This window comes from Haemaphysalis longicornis, unplaced genomic scaffold (genome assembly GCF_048455015.1).
Source record: "Haemaphysalis longicornis isolate Haplotype H1 unplaced genomic scaffold, Haemaphysalis longicornis Haplotype H1 scaffold_1, whole genome shotgun sequence".
NCBI lineage: Eukaryota > Metazoa > Arthropoda > Arachnida > Ixodida > Ixodidae > Haemaphysalis > Haemaphysalis longicornis.
Window position 1 is genome coordinate 156035088 of NW_027526203.1, and position 8395 is coordinate 156043482.

The window sequence follows — 8395 nt, forward strand, 5'->3', positions numbered from 1 at the left end:
TGGCGATTTGCCTCATCGCGCGACGGCACGCGTCGCGCGATGAGGCCATGAGGCGGTGTTCGCACTTGCGATGAGAGAGAGAGAGAAATGACCTTTATTGCGTTGTCCGGTGGGGGGTGCGGGTCAGGCCACGCAGGGCTTCGCCGTCACCCCTGTCTATCTACCTATCCTAGGTATCGGGCTGACCTCGAAGCAATGGGCCTGGCCTGCGGCTCGGGCTACTAGGGGTGTCCCCGCCCCGCCCCCTGTCGCCGTTCCCGAGGGAAGCAACCGGGAGGGAGCGCGGGTCCTCCTTTCGCCGTTGCCGCGCCAGAGCAGCCTCGAGCCGCTGGACGGACCTGAGCTGGAGTCCGTGCTCCGTAGAGCCGATCATGTCGCAAACGTCCGGTGGGAGGCCGCGGCCTCCGTCACGCGCACAGTGTTTTTCGCAGCCCCACATGAGATGGGCAAGGTCCGCGGGCACTCGCGCACACACACTGCACTCACTTCGTTCGTAGAGGTCCGGGCACACGTGGCGCACGAGCGCCGGCGTGAGAACCGTTTCTGTCTGCAGTTGCCGCAGGAGCACTGCCTCCCCTCTCGCAAGCCCCAGATGGGGGGGCGGGAAGGCTCGTCTCCCGTGCCTGTACCACCGAGCGTGGCGCCGTAGGCGGTCAGGGGCTCCGCGTCGTCGTCTTGCTGTTCTTCTCCGGGCTCGGAGGGGGGTCGGGGGGGCGTGGCTCGGCACGTGGCGAGGTCTCGAGCCGCGGCGTCCGCCTCTTCGTTGCGGTTGCGGTGGCCGTTGCGCAGCTCCCGGCCCGCGTGGGTGGGGAACCAGCGGATGCTCGTGCTGTTCGCGCGGGCTCCTTCCCCGATGCTGGAGAGGAGCCGCGCGGTGCTCTTGCACACCGTGATCCGGGCGAAGTTCGCTGTCGCCGACTTGGAGTCGCTGAGGATGGTCGTCGTGCCCGGCAGGACCAGGGCGAGGGCGATCGCCGCCTCTTCGGCCTGGCGGGCGGTCGTGGCCCGCACGCTCCCGGCGCTGAGCAGTTCTCCCGTGGTGGCCTTCACGACCACCGCCACGAAGGTGTCGGCCCGCTCGCGGTGCGAGCGATGATCCGACTGCGTTCAGCGCTGCTGCTTCCCGACTTGTACGACCTCCTTCGTGTGTCAACCATTAGCAGTTAAAGAAAATTATGTTACACGAGCGCGACAAAAGCAGGTAGAAATCAAACTAAAACACATGCTACTAACCTGGAACAATGCCGAAAGCATTGCGGGTTGCGGGAGGAGCAGAAAATAACAAACTCAAGAAGGATCTTTGCAACATATTGCACGAAGTAATGCACATGCTTGTTTTCACGCCACAACACCCGCATCACGGCCCACAAATTTCGCTTCTTTTCACAGGCGCAAAGTTTGGACGCCTCTGAACTCTACGCGTGTTTACCAGTTGCCGATAGAAGTATGAAGAGGCTGCAAGTCAACCTACCGTCTCGCTATCGACCTATATACGATGATTACTTGCTTTTACAATCCATACACGTTTCTCCACACTGATGAGTTCCACGCTATTCGTTGATTAGTGCACGCGTACGCTGAAGCCACTGACCAAAGAACCGAAGCGCACGGGAAGTTGCTTGCCAGCCCAACCCAGTGGGTACAGCGATAGCGGGCCAAGCGCTGGCCGAGCGAGCCCAGCAGCAGCGGCTCACCTGCCCGCTGCCGTTTGCATTGCCGGATGTAAACAAATGTTCCGTTGCCGGCTACGTCAGCCTGCTCCGCGGCGATGATTGGCTATCCGGTTTTGCGGGGCCGTCGCGCGACGAGGAAATTCGGACCTAGTGCGATCTGTTCCGTCATTGCAAAGCTACGAAAAGCGACGGCCGGCTCATCGCTTTGCGACGTCGCATTTCGTCGCGCGACAAGGCGAATCGCCAGTGGGAATGTGCCTTTACGTCACAAACTAACGGCTGTGACATTCATTGTGAGCCTTCAGACATTGTCAACTGTTGCGAACACATCGTGAACGGTCAAACTAAGGATTCCACGAGGTAGGTGGACCCGAGGGAAAGCGCGGTGCCCCGTATTGCCCCTAACATACCTGAGCACCTGTCGAAACAGAGACACCAAAGTCACGCAGAAAACCACCCAAAGGCAGTGTTGCGTCCTGCCAAAATAATGGTCCTTTGTGCGACAAAACTGGTGCAGGCGACGGTATGGGTGGTGTAGAAAGCACCGAGTAGCAAGGAAGGAGCAGCAGACGACGCACCGAGACCGATCTCAACTAAGGCCCTTAAATCTCAACGCTACCCGCAGCACCACTGCCTGGTCGGCAGCAGCACCGGCCCACTCCGCGGTACCGGAAGGCTGCGCTCTTTGTCAAGTAACCTAATCTAAAAACGCAGCACGGCATCATTACAACTGTGCGGCAGCGATAACATCAACCACTTCCGGCATTCCTAAGTGAAACTTCTGTTGTAAGCACAGTGATGATGGGGATAGCACTTTCGACAGATGGCCATCTCATGACTGCCTCTCCAACTCGCTTGCGGCTTCTTGTAGCCAGTTCAGTAACAAAGCCTGGGCAAGACTCGTCAAAAGCCAAAATGGCGGTGCCAAGGCAGCTTTGGAGTGTCAGCTTGCAACGCATCATACGGAGCGGGCCCACAGTTGTGACGTTACAGCAGGGTTTGCAATACATCATATCCTGTTGGGGCTATGCCTGGACTATGACAAACAACGTAACAGGCAGGAAAACGTAACAGTGGGGTTCCACTGTATTCCCTTTATCTTCAGCGTTTTATTCAGTTGTGAGTTATAAAGAACCTTGTAACAACGTGCAGGCACTGCCCAACCAACCATTCAAAGCGCTGGCCAGCGCAGCAAAAGAAAAAAAAAAAAGAAGTTTGGGATTTTTATCGCCATCTGGCATTCATTGGGTGCCAGTCTAGGGGTAATCCAATTCCATAGGTTACTGGTACACCCTTATGCAATAATCTAAGAAAAGGTCTCCTTTCTTGTTTTTGTTCACAACAGTGAGGAATGTAACAGTGGGGTACTACTGTATTCCCTTTATCTTCAGTGTTTTGTTCTGTTGTGAGTTATAAAGAACCTTGTAACAACGCGCAGGCACTGCCCAACCAACCATTCGAAGCGCTGGCCAGCGCAGCAAAAGAAAAAAAAAGAAGTTAGGGATTTTTATTGCCATGTAGGATTTATTGGGTACCAGTCTAGGGGTAATCCAATTCCATAGGTAACTGACTGGTACACCCCAATGCAATAATCTAAGGAAAGGTTTCCTTTCTTATTTTTGTTTCTGGTGGCCAAGTGTGCAGGACCGAATGGCCGTGAACACAAAAACAACTCGTCATTAATGTACAAAAGTAAGTTTTGACTACCTGGAGAAACATCAAGAGTTTGAAGAGACAGAAAATATGCTGGTGGTGTAACAAGCATCACCAGCAATGCCTGGTTTGCTCTTTTTGACAATATGAACCAAAACATGCAAATAGTGCGCTTTCTTTCCATGCAAGTCAAATTAACGCGTGGCTTAATTACAGTAACAATTTAGAAAAATGCGGCTTTCCAAATATACCAATACTGCGCCATTATTGGACCTCCACGAACAGTATTTTTCAATTTTGCAGTTCTGGTTCATATTTTTGTGTTTGCATTTCATTTGTCCATGACCGTACCTACCTCCACTCTTTCAGGCTCACTCCAGAACAGGGTGCAGGCCCTGTTGTGTCTGAGAAATGCACCTTGGATCATGGTGTACAGGAGCAGCAGCTGCTGCCTAGTGACTGGGTTTTTCTTTCCGCACAGGCAGCTAGAACCCTGGTCGGTTGTTTGGGGCAAAGTGTCGTCTATAGACCACCGACCCTGCCATCTCCAGAATGCCCTTGGCGGCCCTTTATAGACACGCGACAACAGGCCCCTATAAAGTGACTACTTGTTAAAGACTCAGCCCTAACAGTGGCTCGACTAAGGCACCAAATCGTGCTTTAGAAGAGAAATGTATGGCACTAGAAACGATAAAGGCAACGTCACACTAGGCCAACAGAACCAGTGACGTTCCGTGCGGGGAATTTTCCCTTATGTAGGGAATTTTCAGCTGTAATTTTGGCCAAAAGGGACAAAGGAAATCTTTTATCTTTAATAGATGCAGATTTTTCAGGAGTCTTGGAGTAAAAAGAGGAAATGTCTGTAAACCGGACCTCACATCATTTATTACTTTGCTTTTTTTTAGAAGTTCCCTTACACTTTGCCGGATTTGTGCTAAAATATCCGCAGTCGTGCTTGCGCAAGCCACAAGCATGCAAGACCACTTCCAATCCAGTTCATAAAACAAGAGGAAGCATCGAGGAAAGATTACTCCATGAGAAAGATCGAGTAAAGTGTGAAGTGGTGGCGGCTGAAGGGCCTGTTCGAATGTATTCCTGCGCAATATACAAAAAAGTATTTCGGGTGCACTTTAGTCCGCGTGCAGTCCAGAGATAATTCCTGCAGTCCTGGCACTGAGCTAAAGTTACCTCATTACTCAACAGTGTCGTTCTTTTCCATACAGGCAGTTTTAACCGAGTCCTTTAGCATGCAAAGTAAGCGTGCTGCTTGGTACAAAATGTGAAATGCACAGTCAAATGCTGCTGAGTGGGAGCTGTAGTGGAATTTAGTTCCCACTGAAACTCTGATTCTCTGAACGAAATCTGCACCAGGAAGGCTATGTAAAGTAGACATAGGTGGTGCTGGCTAATGCCCAAAATTGAAAATTAAACAAAAATCCACTTAAGAATTATCAGCTACAAAGTGAGAATGCAGGCAAATTTGCAGAGAATTCCTGAGAATCTTGCAGAGAAAATGCTAAAAATAGGGAATTTCTGAACCTAGAAATGGGAATTTGTCTTTCTGGTATGGAACATCACTGAACACAACACCTAGTGGCACAGACAGCTTCCAAAACATCGTGCAAGACATTGTTATATTCAGTTTTTACATTCAGATGGTCCACCCCGCCAATTTAGATCAGCTCATACGGCTATGCCATAATTCACAAAAACCATTTTTTTTCTACAAACCAATCTGGAGCTTGACACCCCCATCGATCCCAATGCACTTGTAGAAAGTGCCACAACACCAATTGCATCATTTTAGCATACCGAGTAGCCTCATTTGGGCAATATAGCATTAGGTCTGCAATTTGACCACCTATGAAGAGCCCAAGAATCCTGCTACAGTTAAACCTCGATGTAACGAACTTCAATATAACGAAACCCTCGATGTAATGAACCACGGAATTTCTGTAACTTCAAGTGTATGCACACCATGTTTTTTCCCCTCTGTGTAACGAAGTCCCATTTGCCGGAATTTCAACGTAACGAAGTTTCATCGAGAACTAGGCATGAAATTTAAATTGTAGAGGTAGATTTTGGGAGACGCAAGCGCCGAAATGGGGTCTCAATAAAACGTGAACGGCGACACGGGCCGCCCAATGCAGCGAGCTCCTTGCCTACAAACTGTGTGGAGTGCATACACGGCTGGCGCACTGTTTCTGTTTCTGCTGGAGCTTAATCGTCTACGCGGGCATCACCGTGAACCACATGGAGCGTTTTCTCCCCACAAAAACGCAAAACGCGCCCCGCGAGCCACAGGCGCACTGACGCAGCCGCAGAGACCACCCGCGTGATGTGGGTAGCTCCAGCGACCGCTTCTAACCGCTCGCTGAACCGCAACTTGAGGGGTAAATGAGAGGGGCACGCGAGAAAAAAAGCAGATAACGTGGGCGAAATTTTCACTGTAAAAAGTGATACGCGCTGCTTACAAAATCGCCCATTGAATATCCTCCGTGGTGGTAAGCCTAATAGCCTCTGGCGGGGCCGCCGCATGCTTTCGCTTTGCCCTTCGTTCGAGTTCACTCATGCTTGTTGGGTTTCATCGTTCCAGCAAGCATTTGTGAATCTTTATGAGCCTTGCGCGCGTTTTTTTCACACCCACGTCCGCGATTGCGCGCCGGCAGCGGCTTCTGCCTCAGCCAGGAAGTGACTCGCGCTGCATGCGTCAGTGGGAGGAGCCTGACCAATTTCGCCAATGGGGAGGCGCGCACCCTATGGCGGGAGCTTCGAAGCGCTTGGAGATGCCGGCTGGCCAGATGATTAGGCTTACCGCCGCGGAAAATATTTGATGGGCGCTTTTGTAAGCAGCGTGTATGACGTTTTACAGTGAAACTTTTGCCCACGTTATCCGCTTTTTTTCTTGCATGCCCCTATCGTTTGCCCCTCGAGTTGTATTCCAGGCAGCGGTTAGAAGCTGTCGCTGGAGCTACGCACATTGTGCGGGCGGCCTCCGCGGCTGCGTCAGCGCGCCTGTGGCTTGCGGGGCGCGTTTTTGACGGGAGAAAACGCTCCATGCGGTTCATGCTGATGCCTGCATAGACGATTAAGCTCCGATAGAAACAGAAACACTGTGCCAGCCGTGTATGCGCACCATGTTTTCTTTTGTAGGAAACGCTTCACGGGATGAACACTTCATTATAATTGCGAATTTCAATGTAGTGAAATTTCAGTGTAACGGAGTAAATTACGAATTTTACTGACTTCGTTAATCGATCGAGGTTCAACTGTATTGTGCACACTAAAGAACTGTAAACCCACTTACCCCCCTCTACTGCCCTCACCCCACTAGAACAACCTCACCAGTAAATGCTACCTGAACAGCTCACCAGACATCATCATGCAATTAGAGCCACAAAAACGCAACGAAATACATTCAATAATTTCGTTCCACATCTCAAGCAATTTCACTTGTTCTGCACAACCAAGCCGTGGCGGCCGCTTTCCTCTGGAGGCTGTTCGAGATTTCAGCACGTTATAGATCTCCAGGTGGTCAAAATTAATCCTGAGCTTTCCACTACGGTGCACCTCATTGCCTGTGTAGCGTTGGTGCATTAAACCCTACAATCAATTGAAATCAATCATACTGCTCTGCACCGCTATTCACCTTTGCTTTTTTTTTTACCGTATTTGCACCTGGCTTGTTTTTGTTATGGTAGGTAGTAATCGTTTTGTGAAACACAGGGTATGTTTAGAAGAACTGCGAGCTGGGCTTGTTGGTAAATGTTCATGGTGGGAAAAGCGCTACGACGACGAGGACAAGCAAGTACATGAGACAAAGCACGACTAGCAACTGAAAATTCATTACGGGAAAAAACATACATGTATACTTGGAATAAACGCCACCGTCATAACATCCAAATTTACAATCTGCCATCCGACAAGATCCCGGCGCACCAACACGAAACATTCTATACATAATCAAACCGCACGTGTGCTGACAAGAACCGCAACACATTTTATCAACCCTGATTCAAAAAGGCATACTCAGTGTTAGACAGCAAAACCTGTGGTTGGCTAACACAGTAATTCCCTTCCTTTATACGGAAGGCTTCTATTATTTCTCTTGTTAACCGTTCTTTGTGTTTATCAACAATTAACGTGTCATGCAATTTTGGGCGGCACTTGCAGTCTCTGCAGTGAACGGCTAAATGCGAATACGGTGACCCTTTTAGCGAGCTCTGATGTTTGCGAAGGCGTACGTTCAGGCAGCGGCCGGTCTGTCCAACGTATTTCTTTCCACACGTTATGTTTGACAAATAGGGCCATGTACGACAATTTCGCTTATGCCAATTGGTCAGTGTCGTACGAGACAACTCCAAAGCGCCGCATGGCTGTGCAGCTATAACAAGCATAGTGCACACAGTAACAACAGCAGCACACACTGGTGCTTACGTGTACTTTCGTAAGTTCCATTGTTTCGTCCCACCATTTTTACTGCTATAAAATTAATATGAATTACATTTACAGGCAAATAGGTCGTTCTGCAAGCTTATAAGACCTGCCTAACTTGCATTTGCTTTTGCTGGCCTCAGCCAATCGCAAGGCCGTGCATATGACGTCATATGTTCTAGTGCAGTAACTGAGCTTGGGTCGCATGGCCATTTATTTTTCTTTTAATTGTATAGCTTATCTGAGTGAAGTTTACGTTAAAATAGGTATTAGTATGATTATAACAAGGCAAGCTTTCGAATGAACCAAACTTGTGTTTTGTCTGCATGGCCCCTTTAAGAAATAGGACGGTCATGTCTTTGACTAGCACATTCTCAAACCTCACACTCGGTGTCTGCATACACCGACATGACGGGTTTCAGTCGTCAATACAACACGAATAGTTGAACAGCACTTCTGGTAGATGTTAGGAAAAAGCCATGTGATAAGATCACTACATTAAATCAAAAAGAATTTCATTCCAAATTTGCCCCTGCTTGAGCAGGTAGCAGCAAGACTGGGAAATTCATCACCTTGTAGACCTGACAGCAGAAAAGTTATTGCAGCTTTCGCAACAGCAATACAAGCAATGCTAT